Source organism: Triticum aestivum, chromosome 6A (assembly GCF_018294505.1).
Source record: "Triticum aestivum cultivar Chinese Spring chromosome 6A, IWGSC CS RefSeq v2.1, whole genome shotgun sequence".
Taxonomy (NCBI): Eukaryota; Viridiplantae; Streptophyta; class Magnoliopsida; order Poales; family Poaceae; genus Triticum; species Triticum aestivum.
Genome location: NC_057809.1, coordinates 75,476,710 through 75,496,156, shown reverse-complemented (window position 1 = coordinate 75,496,156; position 19,447 = coordinate 75,476,710).

The window sequence follows — 19,447 nt, the reverse complement described above, 5'->3', positions numbered from 1 at the left end:
CGTCGGTGGAGCAACAGGGGGCCCACGAGGGTGGAGGGCGCGCCTGGGGGAGGTAGGCACGCCCCCCTACCTCGTGGCATCCTGTTACGTGTCTTGATGTAGGGTCCCAAGTCTCCTTAGTTGTATTCGATGAGAAAATCACGTTCCCGAAGGTTTCATTCCATTTGGACTCCGTTTGATATTCCTTTTCTTCGAAACCCTAAAACAGGCAAGAAACAGCAATTCTGGGCTAGGCCTCCGGTTAATAGGTTAGTCCCAAAAATAATATAAAAGTGGATAATAAAGCCCAATAATGTCCAAACCAGTAGATAATATAGCATGGATCAATCAAAAATTATAGATATGTTGGAGACGTATTAGAGGACCGTCGCATAGTTTGACACTCTAAAGCCTACAAAGTTCATGAAGGCGAACTCTACAAGAAAAGTACTACTGAAGTTCTTCAAAGATGTATCTCCGAAGAGGAGGGATGGCAGCTCTTGGCCAAAATACATGTTCGTCTCGGTGGCCATCACGATGCAGCTCGGGCCCTCGTAAGCAAGGCCTTCTGTACAGGTTTCTTTTGGCCAATGGCCCGAGCAGATGCACAGGCCCTTGTACAGCGCTGTGTAGGATGTCAGCTTTTCGCCTATCAAAGTCATATGCCGCCCACTACCCTAAGAACAATCCCCATTACTTGGCCTTTTGCAGTCTAGGGGTTAGATATGGCCAGACCCCTTAAAGGGAAACCACAAGAAGAAATATTTGCTGGTTATGGTGGATAAATTCACTAAGTGGATAGAGGCCAAACCAGTAAAACGACCGAAGTTGGGCCAGTGATTGACTTTATATCCGACGTTGTACACCATTATGGTGTCCTGCACAGCATCATTACTGACAATGGCTCTAACTTCACAGCTGATGAGGTGAAAAATTGATTTGCTAACCTGGGCATTAAGCTCGACTATGCCTCCGTATATCACCCATAAACAAACGGTCAGGTCGAACGGGCTAATGGCCTGATAATGAGCGGCATCAAACCCTTACTAGTGTGATCCCTATAGGAGTCGGATAAACACTGGGTCGAGGAACTTGATTCCGTACTCTGGGGACTGCGGACCACGCCCAATCACACGACCGGATACACCCCGTTTTTCATGGTGAACAACGCAGAGGCTGTCTTGCCCTATGACATTATTCATGACTCACCTCGAGTGCGCATGTATGAAGAGAGAGAAGCCGAGCTCGATCGGTAGGACGACCTAGACAGCCTGGAGGAGGAGCACGATATTGCAAAAGCATGTTCTGCATTCTATCAACAACAGCTCGAAGATACCAAAGCAAAGAATTGCGGGCCAAGGCTTATAATGTCGGTGAACTCGTTTTACGCCTCCCAGAGAAGAAGAAGGACAAGTTCAAACCAAAATGGGAGGGTCCCTTCATTATGGATGAAGTTCTCACAGGAGGAGCCTATCGCCTTTGTAATGCATCGGATAATCGCCTAGAGCAGAATCCCTGGAATGCTGCTCGGCTCCGAAGATTCTACGCATAAGTTCGGTCATGCTTCTTTTTCGTTCTTTTTTTTCTCCTCTTCATTTTGTTTTTGTTTTCTCATTTTTATATGATTTCCAGGATGTGTTCAGGTAAGTCGAACACTTGAGGGGTGCACATCCTAAAATGTATACACCCCCTTATGACTGGGGGCTTCTTTAACTGAAGCTTATTATTATTCCGAGCCTGGAGCTCGCAATGTATGTGTTGTTTGCTCATAAACCCCCTTTTTGCCATTATATGCTCCTCTATGACTTAAGTTTTTGCCAAGCTGGGTTGCCTTGCTCCTGTGTTTATGCCCTACGTTCCTGATTGTTTGGCTATGGCGTAAAGGGAGCACCTCTGCGATCGTTACAACCGGGTCATCCGGACATGTACCTCAGGCGGGTGAAGCCAAAATATAGCGTTCTTAAGAGAATAATTGGTCGGCAATCAAACGACAGATTGTTACATTATTCTAACCACTCTAACACTGCGGGACAGTTTTTTCGTATTGCGCACCAAAGCCCCAGCACGCACAATTACAGCATGTGAAACCCAAGAAAGGAACCCTTAATGAAACTATTCTCCTTGGAAGATGTTTCTTACATATGTAATATAACATACATCCCTAACTAAAACATTTGTATGTTCGACAACAATGACTAGGTTGCCTGGTTTCCGGACATAGTGAATGCTTCTTTTCATTCCAAATAGTATCCGGAAACACTCCACCATTTTGGTTCGGAGATTAAAGCCGAAAGCCTACGATGACAAACTTTTCATATGTTCGCGTAAAGGTACAGGTTCATCATAAAGTACATTAATACATTAAATCAAATACCTATTCCTTATCTATTCCATCTATAAGATTGTCTAACCTACGGTCTTCCTGTGAATACCTCGCAGCTATCATTACTTGGTCATACACCAAATTCACTGGAATTTCTTTCCCGTCTGATCCCTGTGGTCCCACTCGGGCCATATGATTCGAATCTAGCTTGGTGAAGTGTGTTTTCACCATCGCCCAGGCTTCTCGTGTGCCTTCACAGTAGGCGAATGTCTTCCATAGATCAAACCGGCGTCGGGCACCTCTGAACAGGTTTGCCAAGCCCTCCATACTTTTTGGAGGGGTATCAGATGGCCATAATGCCTTGACCATACTCCTCATGGCTTTCCGGGACCGAGCATGTACCACAGACAGCTCCTTCAACACGTCGCCTTGGAATCCGGATACTTCTTCTTTCGGTCGGCCAGTTAATAGACCTGCAGGCACAGAGTTATGACATTCTGAATTGTGGACTAAACACAAGTATATTGGGTGGTTTTAAAACACATACCGAACATGCCGCCTTTCAACTTCTCATTTTATTTTTGAGCGGCTGATAACCGAGCCTTTAAGCTCTCTATCTCTTCGGCTTCTTTGTCTTTTCCCCCTTGTGTTTTTTCTCCTTGGAAGTGTTCACTGTGGCCTTTTTCATTTCTGCTATTTCGGCGATGACAGCATTCAGCTATGTTTGGTTTGTTTTCAGCTCCTGGGCCAGCACAGTGTTCTTCTCTTTAAGAACCTGCAGGTAGTATCGATCCTCAAATCGGTTTTCCTCGCCGCTTCAAGTCTCAGGGGCTACTGGCATATGACTATCAAAATTGCGTAAACTTTTACCTGTATATCCTTTGAGAACAACTGAGTGACTCCGGCAAGTCCGTCTCGAGCTGCTCGAATATATGCATCCACCGAGCTAAGTGCGGTAAACTCTTGCTCGGAAAAGGCCGAAGCGTGCATGGCCTCTTTCGATCGATGGTGATTCATCACGCTATCCACTTTGGAATTCATGACAGATACGTCGTCCGAATCCTCATGAGGCGGCGGAACTGGCATTGCATCGGCTCTCGTCCTAGTTGGCGAGTCCGGCACCGGATTGGCGGGCATTCGGCTAACAGGGCGTTTTCCCACCGCTGCCGCGTTTTTCTCCTGACATCAAGATAAAAGGAGACTTTAAACAATCTGGACTCATGCCCAGGCATGTGTTAAGTGGAAATACCTCTTGGAAGTCTGTGAGGTTTCTGTAACGCTCTCGATCCCTTTCGTTTTGAATGACTACCCTGCGTAGGGGCTGCCCTTGAGGAGGTACGGTCCGCCGAGTGCCGATCCTATGAAAGTCCGGATCAGTATAATGGATAAAGGTGCAAGTAGGGACTTCCTTTTAAGAGTCCTCCGAATACTTAAGATGGAGAAGGGATAGGGGTAGGGGTAGTCGGCGGTGAAAGCCACTTCCGAGCCATCAAGGCTCACTTGATAAAGTACCCCATAATCGAACTCTATGTATATATCCGGATCCTCGCGAAAGCCAGGGTCTCCGTCGCGATTATGATCCTCTGGCTGTGGGGCAGCACAGTGAACGTCCTTTATCATCTTCCGCCATGACTGTTTTAACAAAGAGCAAATTGGATTAGCATGTCGTGACAGCGATAAGGCAACACAGATAATCGAAGTCTTACCCATTCAATGGGGTTGTACATGGAATAGCCTTCCCGACAGTTTAAGCGGAGGAAATCTTCTTTTTCACCCTTATATAGATCGGCCAAGATTGTGGCTAGTTCAGTAGGGGTATCCGGACCCTTGCGTCTGTAACGGGATGCGTCATCTTCTCCATTGTAACACCATAAAGGAGTTACTCTGGATTGGAGAGGCTGGACACACCTCTTTATTCCAATAGCCATAACCTTAGTTATTGAGAGCTCGGTGTGGGCTAGCAATCTGACCTTGGTAACCAACCTTTTTATTTCCGCACTGTCTTCCTCCTTGGGACTTCGGGGACGCTAGTTGAAGCGCTTCTTTAAAGGAGCACTGGAAAATTCAGGAAGACCGCACTGAACTGGGTCCGGCAGTGGGATGTCATCCATATAGAACCATTCCGAAGACCACTGTGGGTATATCTCCTTGGGAGTTCCTACGAGGTATCCGGATCCGGCTATACGCCATACTTCGGCACCTCCCACTTCAAATATAGAGCCTCCTCGATGGCGGGGAACAAGGAAGAAGAACTTCCTCCATAGTTCAAAATGGGCCTCGATGCCTAAGAACAGTTCGCAGAGAGCAACGAAACCTGAGATGTGCATAATCGAACCTGGGGTAAGGTTGTGCAGTTGAATGCCGTAGAATTCCAATAGGCCCCTGAGAAAGGGATGGATTGGAAATCCTAATCCCCGTAACATAAATGGGACGAAGCACACCCTCTCCTCCTTATTGGGGTTGGGGAAATTTTCAGCCATTATGTCGTTGCTGATGGAGGCCAATCCCGCTCGAACGGAGACTAGATCTGCGAGGGGAAGATAGCCCTGCATCTGGAGTCGACTCGACTGAAGATAGGCACTGAGAAACTCTGCCAATCACCCTCTTGAGGGCCATGGGGCACGAAGAGGAGCTTGGAGCACTAGCAATCTTGAAAGGCTTCTTTTGTAGCTAATCTTGGCGGTTTTTATTTTTCCGTGATGTGAGATGGCATTTGGGGATCTAGATCTCCTTATATAGATGCCATCCGAGCGTGATGAGGGGGTTATTTGCAAAAAATCTCGAACCGTTCGTATTCACCCAGCGCGTGGAAATCGAAGCGACAACAGGAAGGAATCGTAAAGAAAGAACATAGAGGTCAGAACCAGACTTTCATTGATCCGAAGTATAATGAAGAACCCGCCTTGCAAAGCCGAAGAAATAAGCCGGATACTACTCGTCATTGAAGACAAGTTCAGGGGATACTGAGGGAGTCCTGGATTCGGGAGTCCTCGGGTGTCTGGCCTATTCGGGCATGGGCTGGGCTGATGCGCCGTGAAGATAGAATGGAAGATTATTCCCCGTGTTTAGATAGGACTCATGGATGCGTGGAAGGCAAGATTGGAGACCGTATGTATTTTTTCCTTCCCTTGTAAACCGCCTCTGTACCCCTTCAGTGTATATATAAACCCGAGGGTTTAGTGCGTAGGGATGATCTGAATTCATATAGGCTAGACATCTAGGGTTTATCCATTACGATCTCGAGGTAGATCGACTCTTGTAACCCTTATACTCATCAAATACAATCAAGCAGGATGTAGGGTTTTACCTCCATTAAGAGGGCCCAAATGTGGGTAAACATCGTGTTCCTTGTGTCCCTTGTTACCTTCGATCCTCAGACGCACAGTTCAGGACCCCCTGCCCGAGATCGGCCAGTTTTGACACCGACACCTGGCTCGCCCCGGTGGGTTGTGCTCACCTCAAGGCCCATCTTCGCGTGAAACCGACGCCAAAAAATACTATAAATAGAGAAACCATCAGAAATAAACCGAGATCAGAAGTTCCGCCGCCGCAAGGCTCTGTAGCCACGAGTAACCAATCTAGACCCCGTTCCGGCACCCTGCCGGAGGGGGAAATAATCACCGGAGGCCATCTTCATCATCTCGATGGCCACCATAATGAGGAGGGAGTAGTCCACCCTCGGGGCTAAGGGTTTGTACCAGTAGTTATGTGTTTAATCTCTCTCTCTCTCTCGTGTTCTTGAGATGTCACGATCTTGATGTATCACGGGCTTTGTTAATATAGTCGGATCATATGGTGTTTTCCCTTCTCTATCTTGTTGTGAATTGAGTTTTCCCTTTGAGATTTCGTTTTATTGGATTGAATACTTTTATGGATTTGAGAACACTTGATATATGTCCTGCAATTGAATCCTCATGGTGACAATGGGGTATTATTTTGATTCACTTGATATATGCTTTGGCACTCAACTCACGGATTCGTGAGGTGACATTGGGGTAATCTATGCTTAGAGGTTGATGCACGTTCTTGTCTTTGTTTCTTCGATAGAAATCTTGGGGCACTCTTTGAGGTTCTTTATGTTGGATTGAGTATTATGAATCTGAAATTATCTGGTGTTATTTTAGTACGAAATCTTGGATAGATCGATCGGAAAGAATAGCTTCGAGGTGGTTTCGTACACTACAAACGATTTCTTCTTATGTTCTCCGCTAGATAAGAACTTTGGAGTGATTCTTCATCGCACGTTGAGGGATTGTTATATGATCCAATTATATTAGCATTGTTGGGAGATTGCATCAGCGAAAGTACGAACCCTAGGCCTCATTTTCAAGCATTGCAATACCGTTTGTGCTCACTTTTGTTACTTGCTACCTTGCTGTTTTTTTATTGTTCCTACAACAAAAATCAATATCTACTATCATTACTACACTTCTATCACCATCTCTTCGCAGAACTAGTGCACCTGTACAAATTTCCATTGTATTTGGTGTGTTGGGGACACAAGAGACTTTTTATTATTTCGTTGTAGGGTTGTTTGAGAGAGACTATCTTCATCCTACGCCTCCCACGGATTGATAAACCTTAGGTCATCCACTTGAGGGAAAATTGCTACTGTCCTACAAAACTCTGCGCTTGGAGGCCCAACACGTGTCTACAAGAATAAAATTGTGTAGTAGACATCAGCATTCCAAGAGAATTTGTATGGGTAGAGTAGAAACTATGAAGGATGTGGATGGGGTAATCAAACATGTAGCGAAGTAAACAGAGGAATAGGAGGCGTACATGCAACAGAGGAGGGAGTCGGTTGGAGATGATGGTGCCATAGGAAAATCCTTGGATGGAACTGCCGTGGTATGCTCTCCCCGACGGCAGTTCGCGAGCTCTTGGAGATCCAAGGGCGTATCATGGTGGATTTGATTTTTCTCTCTGAGTCACACTTGAATAAATGTAAAGCCGATGAGCTGCGTCGTTCTTTATCTTTTGTTGCAATGATTGTAGTGGAGAGTGATGGTCGGGCCGGTGGCCTTGTTTTGTTCTATCAAAAGATGAATAAAGTGGTTTCGAACTATGAGTCGCCTAATTTTATTGATATTCTTTTTTAAAATAATGATTTTGTGCATTGGCGGTTTATGGGCTTTTATGGTCATCCGGTTTGGAGTGGGCGTAGTTTATCCTGTGATAGGCTTCGAAACCTACATAATAAGGGCAATCACCTGTGGGTGGTTTTAGGAGATTTTAATGAAATTTTATTCATCGGAAAAAGAAGGTGGCAATGCGAGACCTAATGCAATGATGAGAGATTTCTGCAATTGTTTAGGAGAGTGCGGCCTCGAGGATATGGGATGTATTGGTGATCCTTTCACTTGGAGGAGAGGCGACACTAGAGAGAGACTTGACAGGGCTATTTGCAATGTGGAATGGGAAAATATTTTCCCCTGGGCTGCGGTTATAAATGAGTAACATGTTCATTCTGATCATCGTCCCATCGTCCTGCATACTGAATACTTTGATGTCAATATTTTTAAACCTCCAAGAGGACGAGTGAAACAATTTGAAGCTAGATGGCTTAAAGAGGAAACAATCGTTGAGATTGTGCGTACACCCACGATAGGAGCCGCGCGTATCTCATCTCAGGCCACGGTCGGATGGGACAATCTACGAGTAAAACCAATCCTCGAGTTTCCACGTGGTGGCCCCGCAGGCTGCCTGGTTTGGACCAACACTCATGAGGAGCACTGGCTCGGGTTGTTGATTAATTATCCTCGGGTGCTAGCATGTCCCTATGCAAGTATTAGTTGTTATTAGGAAAATGTTAAAATCAAAGTTGGGCCTTGCTGGAAGGGTTTTATTCAAAGCGAATTGTCAAGGGGGCCCATAAACCCCGATCGTGTAAGGAACGCAGATCTAGAAACATAACATCGGTATGATGGAAACTAGGGCGGCAAGAGTGGAACAAAACACAAAGTAAAAGGCTAAGCCTTCCACCCTTTACCAAGTATATAGATGCATTAATTAAATAAAAGATATTGTGATATCCCATGATATCCATGTCCCAACGTGGAACAACCTGCAACTAGGAACGCTATAAGAGGGGCTAAGCAAAGCGGTAACATGGCCAGATAACGGTTTGCTGGGATGATGAAAAAATTAGAGTCTTATTGTCACAGCCCTAGATTTCTGCCTGTAATTAATTGCATCAGAGTGCATCATGCATCATGTCTAAATTCCAGTGAAATTTGAATTGAGGGAATTCTCAAGCCTCAAAAAAATCATTTTTTAGAAAAGGGGCAAGAACCCTTAAACTTGCATTCAATGAAACCAAAATGGCCTTCATTAATGTTTGATAATTTTTGGCAAGGGTTTGGATCCAAACCAAAAATAGTGAGCATTTTTAAGGTAGTATTTTGGCACTGAATTTAAATCATTATTGTATTTGAATTTGGAATTATATTCATATTATATGGGATATATTTTCAAATAACTTTGAAATGTTTTATGTGCTATTGGAAAAGTCCATCTAGCAACATAAATTATTCAGAGGATATTTGTCACTGTTTTGAATTTGTTTAAACTTGAAAACGGGGGCAAAGTAAAAGAAAAACAAAACAGAAGAAAATAAAACAGAGACAGAAACTTACCTAACCTCACCTGCGGCCCAGCTTCTGTGCAGCCCAACCAGCCCAACACTGTTGGCCCAGCCCACCTCCTCCCCTTGTCTTCTTCCAGCTCGCGCCAGAAGGATTGGGCGCGTGGTCGCCGCTTGCCCGGCCACCTCCTCCCTCCCTTCCTGCCTGGCTACTCCTCGACGCGCCAGGATGATGCCACGCACCCCCTGCACCGCTCCCCTCTCCCCCTGGACCCCTTCCCCCCTCTATTCTCTCCTTCACCCCCTGACGCCATGGCCGACGCGTGCTTGAGCTCGCTGCCGCCATAGCCGCGCCCACCGTGCTCCCCTCACCACCACTCTGAGTTCGCAAGAACCGCCGACGATCGCTGCTTCGCCCCACCCTGGCCCCAAGCGCTAGGACGACCTGCATCACCGGCTACTCCACATTCTTCCTCCTCGGTCGCTGAAGGCCGCGCCCGTCGATTCATCGCCGTCTCCGTGCCCCCGAGCTCGCCGACCTTCTCGTCCGACTCACCATGAGCCACTGACCCGAACCCCCCTCCTTTGCGCCCCGTTTGCACGCTGTAGCCGTCGCTCCGCCGGAGACCGAACCGCGCCGCCGCCCAAGCTTCTCGCCGTCGTGGCCACAATCGTCGTAGCTCCCAACCGAGCACACCCACGTGCTCACCGCGCCGCGTAGGTGCCGTAGGAGCTAAGCACGCCACTCCACGGCCACCACAGCCCCGTTCCCGAGTGCGCCCGAACACCGGCCGCCGCGCTTGTCATCGCCAGCGACGATTACGACCACCCCAGGCCCAAACACCATCACCACTAGATGCGGACGAGCGTCCGCATCACATAGATGCCCTCTGCCGGCTATTTGGTCGCCGGAGGAGGAATCCCGCACCTTGCCGCCGCGTCGAGTCGCCGGTGGATTAGCCCCGGTTGACCAGGGATTTGACCCCCCTGGGTCACTGACATACGGGCCCCACCTAGCTAACTAAGTTAGTTAGTGATAATCCTATTTAGGTTAGCTAGGTTAGCCGCTGACATGTGGGCCCTGGCCCCTGTTAATTAGCCAAGTGTTAAATTAAATTAATTTCAAACCCACACTCATTGACGTGTGGGTCCAAGGACTAATTAGCCTAGATTAACTGTTAGTTAGTGCTAGTTAACCCTGTCAATTGACTGAGTCACTGACCAGTGGACCCCACTAGTCAGGTTTGACCTGGACGGCGCCTGTTAACTGGCTGACATCAGCATGACCTAATGCTGATGCAATAATACATTTTCTGGATTTATTAATAATCAGGAAATTCCAGAAAATGTCTAAAACTTCTAAAAATCATAGGAAATTATCTATAACTCCAAATAAGATAAATTATATATGAAAAATGATCAGAAAAATCCAATCTATCCGTCTATACTGTTTTTATGCATGTTTGAGCAAGTTAGCCTCGCTGTTTAGGATGAAACATGATTAGGACAAATTTGATAATAGATTTGGAGTTGGGATTTGATCTAGCTTTGAATTCCACTTCAACCAAAATGACTTCATGTTGCATTAGTCCAAATCACATCATATTGCCATGTAATGATCATGCATCATATTGTGCATTGCATTGATCATGTTTCTTCTTTGTTGTCGGTGTTGTTCCCCCTCGGTAGACGTTGTTCGACATTGTGATCGTTGACACTGATGAAGACTCAATGCTATCTTCAGAAGTGCCAGGCAAGCAAAACCCCCTTGTTCATTCCGATACAATCCCACTCTCTCGCTCCTGCTCTCTTTTACTGCATTAGGACAACAATGTTTCAACTGTTACATGTTGCGGTAGCTGAACCCCTTTCCTCTGTATGACATGTCATTGCCACAGTAAATAGATGAAACCCACTAGCATGAGTAGGAGTTGTTTGAGCCCTGATGTGCCTACTCATTCATGCTTGTTTGTCATGCCTGCTACTGCTTAGAGTTGAGTCAGGTCCAATTCATCGGGGATGAATAGGAATGTGGTGAACATGTCCTACTGTTGAGAGCTAAGTGTGTGAACACAATTTGGTAAAGGTAGCGGTGAGAGACCATGTAGGAGTACATGGTGGGTTGTCTCATTGCAACCGTCCTCAGGAACTGAGTTCTGTGTTTGTGATCCATGAACAGTTACTACCACACATTGGGCTCCGGGCGCTCCAAGCTCTCTCGACTTATTAATCAACTCGATCTCTGTCCAGGAGCTGCAACTAGTTTCTGGTGTTTGTAGGTAGTGTTAGTAGTCTACCAAGTGGCACCCGATACAGGTGGGCTTGGGATAGACTAGGCACAGTGGCACGGTGTACCAAGTGGCACCCGGATGGTGGGCTTGGGAACCCTGCTCACATCATTTGGGGCCGTGAGCGACACCCCGGCCGGATCTCCTTGCGGATGGAACCCGAATAGGCGATAAACCTGGACTAGACACGTGCGTGGTTAGTCAGGTCATGGCCGACTCCCTCGCCAGGCTTCCGCTTGAAGGTTGCCGAGATACACGACGTGTACATGGTGGTAAGTGGCGAGAGCGTGTGTGAAGAAGTACACCCCTGCAGGGTTATCATCATCTATTCGAATAGCTGGATTCCCGGATATGGAAACTTGGACCCCTTGCATAGTTCATGGACAAGTGAAAGTGGATACTCTAAAATGCGCAAGATAAGCGTGAGTGCTATGGATGGCGTTCTGGTAGGGAGACGGGAGCGGATCCATAGTGGTGTATTGGTATGGTGAATTTGTGGACTCGTGTGCGCCACCTCAAAAGAGTTACTTGCAGTCGTAGTTCAGGTTAGCCACTGAGTCAAAGCTGGCTTGCTGCAGTTAAACTCCACCACCCCCTTTGTTGATACCGATGCATATGTAGCTAGTTCTAATGTAAGTCTTGCTGGGTACATTTGTACTCATGTTTGCTTAATTTATGTTTTTGCAGAGAGACTTCAGTCTCGCTAGTAGTTCCACGTGGACTTCGACGTTTAGCTCGTTACCTCAGCTACGATCTTGTACCCTTGGGAGGGTCTTGTAGATGGTCAGGCTTCTCAGCCTTCTTCATTTGTAGGTGTCTGTACTCAGACAAGTTAAGCTTCCGCATGTGCTTGTTGCTTGTATGCTCTGTATGTTGGGTCATGAGACCCATGTTTGTAATATCTCGCTCCTCGGAGCCTAATGGATAAATACTTTGAGTCGTAGAGTTTTGTTGTGATGCCATGTTGTATTTACACATATCGAGCATATTGTGTGTATGATTGAAATGATTGGTATGTGTGGGATCCGACAACCTAGTTGTTCATCCTTGGTAGCCTCTCTTATGGCGAAATGTAGTCTTGTGCTTCCATGAGCCATAGTAGTCCGCTACAGCCCGGTTCACCGGAGTCCTGCTAGCCCAGCACTACTGCTCCGGAACACTTGACTGGCCGGCATGTGATTCACTTCGTTCATGTGTCTGTCCCTTTGGGGAAATGTCACGCGGTGACATCCGGAGTCCTGCCTAGCCTGCTACAGCCCGGTTCACCGGAGTCCTGTTAGCCCAGTGCTACAGCCCGGATTCGCACGCTGCTGGCCGACATGCTCGATGTTGATTCATGTATGCATGTCCCTGTAAGTTAGTGCCACTTTGGGTTCATGACTAGTCATGTCGGCCCGGGTTCTCTGTCATATGGATGCTAGCGACACTATCATATACGTGAGCCAAAAGGCGCAAAGGTCCCGGGCCATGGTAAGGCGACACCCTGGGGATACCATGCGTGAGGCCGCAAAGTGATATGAGGTGTTACCGGCTTGATCGATGTGACTTGGAATTGGGGTCCTGACAGCTTTGGTATCAGAGCCTGACTGCCTGTAGGATTACCAAGCCAAGCTGGTCGAAGTCGTGTCTAGAAATGCTTTAGTTATATAAGGGAATTGATTGTGGATGGGAACGTAAGGCTCTTTTTACTTCTTATCCTCATGACCTTCTGATCTGAGTCATCTTATCTTTTCTACGGGGTTAAGAACTAGGCTTCTCTTCTATCTCTCAGGATGACGTGTTACTAAACCGTAGTTGCCTAGGATTGTTGAGTTCAAGCCTCAATTCAGTTCCTACTACTTCCATATGTTCATAGCTGGCCTCAGTACCTTGGGTTTGTGATGCTGAGTGGCTATGCCGCCATTTTTTGTAGGTTGTCCCAAATCTTTTTGAGCAATTACAGCCGTTATGCTGTTCGAGTCTTCCCAGGTTTCTAAACAGTCTGATGCACTTGCAAATCTTTCCTCCATGTTTCCCGTTGTATTTTGGGCCAGATTAAGCACACTAATCGGTGTGTTGAGGTACTCCGTTGCCTTGACGTGTATGTTGGAATTAGTATTATGACCCTAGGTGTCCTCAAGAATTTAGCAATGCTTTCGTATCCCCAGTGTGATGATTGTGGCCATCATTATTGAAAGCATCCCGTGATGCCACTTAGTAGTAGGTATTCTACTCCTGTGTTCTTGACCCAAGAATCACTCTGTTCACTTCGTGTTGATATTTTTGCTAGTTCCTTTAGGATATTAGTAACCTTTGCGATAGTCCTCGAGGTCCGTGGTATTTCCTTCTTCCAAATACCATGAACCATTGAGGCAAAAGTTCTTTGAACCAAAAGATCACCATTAGAGTACTCCTGGGGAGTTCTCCATTCATAATTGTGATTCTGACAGTTCTACCTTTCTGCATGGGTTATCCAGAAGAAAAATGTTGAACTCGTTCGACATACTAACCCATGAATCCACAACTCAAAATGTTATATGCTCCTTGAGTTGTCCATTCTCAGCTGTATTCCGACCATCATCTATCAATTGATAGTCAGGAATAGTTGTGCATTCGTGTTCATCGATGCATATTATTCTTGTGGTCCGTCAAGCCATTCTATTCCAGAATGACTAGGAGAAACAAACTCCAGTACCTCGTCCACTTCTAGAATTGGGTCAAAATAGTTGTATTTCGCGGATCAAAATGCCAATCCAGCTTTTGCTCTGTTCTACCTTGGAGTGTTAGCATCTTTATGCCAGGAATGTCATGAGAATTGCACCGCCTCTTATGAACTCTTGACGCAGTGATACTTCTCTCCATCACTATTCATTCCTCGGTCCCGTGTTGTTGTAACCGGAATGCCGACAAGTGAACCATGATGTGTGAAATCAATACTCCTAGCAACTGTGTTGCTTGGTAGTTATGGACATTATTATCATTCTTAGCGTGTTGGTTATCAAATCACTATTCTAGGAATGATCGTGCTACCTTGTCCTTTTTTCTGGTGCACCCTTCGATCTTGGAGTTAGGATTGAATTCCTTGCTTATTAGATCATATCGTCTTGCCCTGAAAAGCAAGATTGTTCTCGAGCTTAGTGACATATTGGTGGTTCGTGATTTTCCGAATATCTTCTCGGAGGTATCACCAGGCTGTCACCTGATCACCATGTTAATCTATACATTTTTCTACCCCATTTACATATATAGTTCATTTAATTCGGACCTACGGTTAATTAGATATGAAATAAACCAAATATCATAAATATTTTTTAGGATCAACGATTTATATAACAAGAAAATAAAACTAACTCCCAGCAAGAACAAATATGTAGCAAATTTCATAGAGTGCACAAATGAAGTGTCATCGAATGATGAATCCGAACTAAAATTGCAAATTTATCTTTAATTGTGATAGACGAAAGTTGTGCATCTCTTTCAAGAAATAAGTTTATATTGAGGCATGCCTATGGAATTATGTTTATCTTCTATATTTGTCATCATGGATTAATCATTTTTACACCTCCATGGGGAGCGAACTTATAGAGGACGGGCCCATTGGAGCCTGCTTTTTCACATGATTCAAAAATTCATATTTAAAAGTTTTTAAAACATTAAAAAAATCTGTGAGAACTTATACATATTCACGGCGGATCTGCAAATATTCGGTTAAAAATATTATGATTTGCAAGCTACAAACAAATCCAGGGAACATATTATGTACGTATTTGTGTATGTTATAATTTTTTTGATTTTTTTATGCTGCGGAAATATGTTTTTTAGTCCTCCAATGAGACCGTCCTCAGTTAGTAATTTTCACCTTTCCATGTCGTTATTCATGTTGCATGATAATATATCGGTTTTTCCTATTTAACCATACATTACCATCGACATGCATCAACAATTGTGGATGATGTGTTCAAAAGCATACACGGCTCAACCGCAGGTATGATTGTATAAGATATATTTCTCTACATGCGGACGCACACATAAGAATTTTGTTTTCTTGTCTATTTTTTTATATTGTATCAGATGTAGATATCAATGCGTGGTTATGTATGCCATATGAGCGAATTAGCGGTCATAGAGTGGCATGCATATTGTGTCATCCATGTTTTTGAAGAGCTAGCGGCCGCCATATGAACCAACTTCTCTCTGGTGAAATAAATGGTGGCTCATCATGGCAACATCTGTGGAGGTTGATCGAGACTCCAGTAAGTTCCTTCTTAAAACATGTTATACCATTTAGATCAGACAGCTTCGGGTGGTCTAAACAAAGAATCGAAGATGTTTGAAGTATTTCAGGATTGATCCGAATCCATGATTCGTTTTTGTTTGTATAAACTTAGAAGGTTTGGCCCGAGAAAAAGCTAACATGCGAAGTAAATAAACACATAGGGTCTACATACATAATTTATCTTAGGCACTCCAATAGTACGTCCACTACACATTCACGCATTTCACATATTTCTACATCTATGGGAACCTATGAAAAGGTTAACGTAAATTGCCTCTCTCCCCCCTCCTGATTTTCATGGTGGTGGGCCCCTCCCTCCCCCCAATCTACCGATCACGACTGCTCGGTTTGGGTTCGGGTATGTTTCGAACGCGCACGTGAGGGGATTTGTGCACTATGCAGAGAGACTCCGGCTTAGGCAAGAGAGAAAAACGAGGACCCGGTTGATTTGGAAAGGTCAGCAGAGGCAATGGGGAGAAGCGGCAACTACAATCGGATGCAAGTTTTGAAAATATGATGGCAACAGAGTGTCGATGCAATGCAAATGATGACATGATGAATGCAACAAACAAATAATTAACACAGCTGACACACAAAACATGAAAGGCATCTGGAGCGTCGGTCTTGACCTGTTACATTGCATGCATACCCAGGTTGAAAAATCGGGATAGCTAAAATGACGGCATTTCCCAAATTACTATACGATGAGGAAGGATACAAACACAATTCAGTTATGCACAGGCCAGCGAGACTACTACAGTTTTGTCTAAGTTAAAAGCTTGTGTTTGAGTGTGTAGATGACAAACAAGAGTGGGAACTTCCATCCATGCCATTGCCATGCGCTGATCACTTTTAACAAAAACTGAAAATGCCACCGGTTGTAAAATACTTGCAACATATGAGATTTCTTGACGATTGACACGGATGAATAACATTGCCATGCCAATTATACACTTGTCATCACACTCACAGTATACAGTATACACATGTAAAACAGCTAGATATAGAATAGGTAAAAATGACTTGAAATCTTTTAGAAAATAGCATACCTCAGTTCCATAAGAATCTACCATCAAATAACGACTTAATCTATAGTAACAATAACAAAACTCAATGAAACAAGTATTCCATAGGAGCTTATTCGGACAAGCCACTTATTAGATGTTATATCATCTCATCGTTGATCCTAACAATTATTTATGATTATTGTTATATAATAACATTTCAATGGAAAAAAATACTCATATTGGTTAATTCCATTGCCTCTGCTTCAGTTGACGTGCAGTTGCAGTATTTGGAGCAAAGTGCAAACTTTGATCTAATAAAATAAGAATGATACAATAATTTATTAGAAAATTATATTGCTATATATCACATTGAAGTATATTCATAACGAATAGCTAAAACTATACTTACCGATCACGTTAGCACTCAACATGTTAACTATAGCAATTGTTCGCTCATCATTACTTCTCACCCAGTTGGTGAGATTGTCATGTACGAATTTGTTTTTCACAGCCACCTTCATGGAATTGAAGGTGAAAAAAGGTTGGAAGTATACAATACATAATTCGGTAAGCAGTTAAGCATACATACTTGTCATCTATGAGTTGAACATCCATAAATAAGATTTGTTTGTGGTAGAAGTCATTCTCAAATTCCACTGAGCTTACATGCATAATCAATCCAATAGCATCTAACACCAAAGAGAGAAAGGGACATAAGAACACTATTATTACCATTCCCTCTAATCTATATTAACTTAAAGGAATTACCAACATAAATGTCGTTATCAAGTGTGATAGGTAAATTTTGCTTGCATGAAAGAAAGGATGCAAAGAAAGGGAGTGACTGCCCCATCCATGTTTCTTAACTCGAGCACATTCGTGACAGATGTGAACTGACACTCGTGATGATTACCAGAAAACATTCGTTGAGCCAACATGTGATTCGCTCGATAGACATCCTTAAGACATAATATGCTATGCATTCACCAAGTTGTGGTTTTAAGTGGCCCACTTTCTCGTCAAATATGGTGTTAACAATGTATTGACACCAGATTTTGGCATAGAATGAAATGCAATTAAGATGGTCTCAAATGGAGAAGTGATCTACATGAAAAATTTATGTATCGGCGACATGAACATCTTTGAAGTTTGGGCCATCGCCATCCGATCTCATCTCGAAGGCCGAAGTTGTGTTCGAAATACTGAGATTTTGTATCCAGAGCACTGTTTGGCCAATTACTCCTCAAGGGAGGCCTCAAATGAGAAAAAAATTACATTAATTGTCTTTGTCTCGTCGAAACGGTCGATTTAAATATAAAAAATGTATCAATCCGAGATTGTATGTAAAAGTTACAGCCACCAGAGTGCGGCCCTGTCACGGGGCAAAAGTTGCGCGCCCCATCAGACACGGTGTCTGATGGGTAGCACGAGTAACAACATGTTTTGCGTGAGCCATTCGGCAATGAAGATTACCTCGAATGGAAGAATGTTCAACACAAAAGTTGTTCGTCTCGTTGAAGCGGTCAAAAAAACTTTGGGCTCATCTTCATCCTAGGTCGTTTGTGGCCTGTGGGGCCTAAAAACCGAACTAATGTTTTAGACTTACCTAAATCTGAGTTCGGTTAGTTTTGGAAAGATTTGGACGTGATTTGGAGTCTTTTTCTTGTACGGGAAGTCCATCCGCCTCTTATATACCTAAGGGGTGATGGCCGATCGAACAACACACAATCGCAAAACTCATCTACTTTTTCCCTAGTTTTACATCTCTCCCTGGTTCTTCTCTCTCGTTCTTCGTGTTGAAGGGCAGCGATCCTCGAGGCTCTAGGGGCGGGCAAACCGACCTAGGGCAGCCCATAGCCGCCGCACGTCCAGACGGGGTCCCTCCCGGGCACGTGGGGTTTCGGGTCCTAAAAAGCACCCTCCGGATTGCTTGCGTACCGCGCTTCCAGACGGGTCTCCTTTGACGTGAGTTGCGGTGCATCACCCTCGGCGTTGGAGGTACACGGTGACGTGTTTGTGTGCGAACACACTTTTTGGCGACTCCGCTGGGGGCGAAAGATCAAGAATCATCATCAACCATGTCTAATCTCCTCAAGCCTTCAGAAGTTGACGCCGATAACATCATTAAGCCCAATGTTGATGAACTAGCGGAGGAACATCGCCAAGCCTATGAAACATGCAAGAAGCGGCATGAAGAGGCTTTTGAAGCGCTTAAGAAGAAACACGAGGAGGAGGATTTGGAGGCATTTCTTTCAAGTTTCAAGAAGGACCGTCAAGGCAACATCACTCCAGTTGGAAACGTCAATTTTCCTCCCCTCATTGACGAACAAGATGTAATCACTATGAGTAAAGTTTTTTCTCCAAAGCAAGTGGCTGTGATTTAAAGTCTTGTTAGTAAGGGTAATGTGATGACGTACAATTCTTTTATGGCAAATACTAATGCTAAGAAAAATATGCATGCGTCGTCTAGTGGTATTGTTGGTGTATCTAAAAACCCTAGTCTAACTTTACCTCGAGGTTATAAGGTTCCTGATTTTGTTAAATTTAGTGGTGAGGGTATGAAAACAACTTGGGAGCATGTGAGTTAGTATCTAGCACAGTTGGGTGAAGCAGGTTCTGTAGAAGAGTTGAAAGTGTGTTTATTTCCCTTGTCTTTAACTGGCACCGCATTTTCATGGTTTGCTGCTCTACCACATGGCTCAATTCTCTTATGGTCGCAATTAGAGCAAAAGTTTCATGATCACTTTTATAGCGGCGATAATGAGCTAAAGTTGTCACTTCTTACATCGGTTAGGCAAAAACATGATGAATCGGTCACCGATTATGTCAAGAGATTTAGAGATATAAAAACCCTATGTTATAGCTTAGTGATAACTAAGAGAGACTTGGCAGATCTTGCTCTTAATGGTTTGAAAACTCACATTAAAGAGAGGCTAGAAAGTTATGAGTTTTTGAGCATTAATCAAGTCTTACAAAAAGCTTTGGCTCAAGAGAATCGAAATAAAGAGA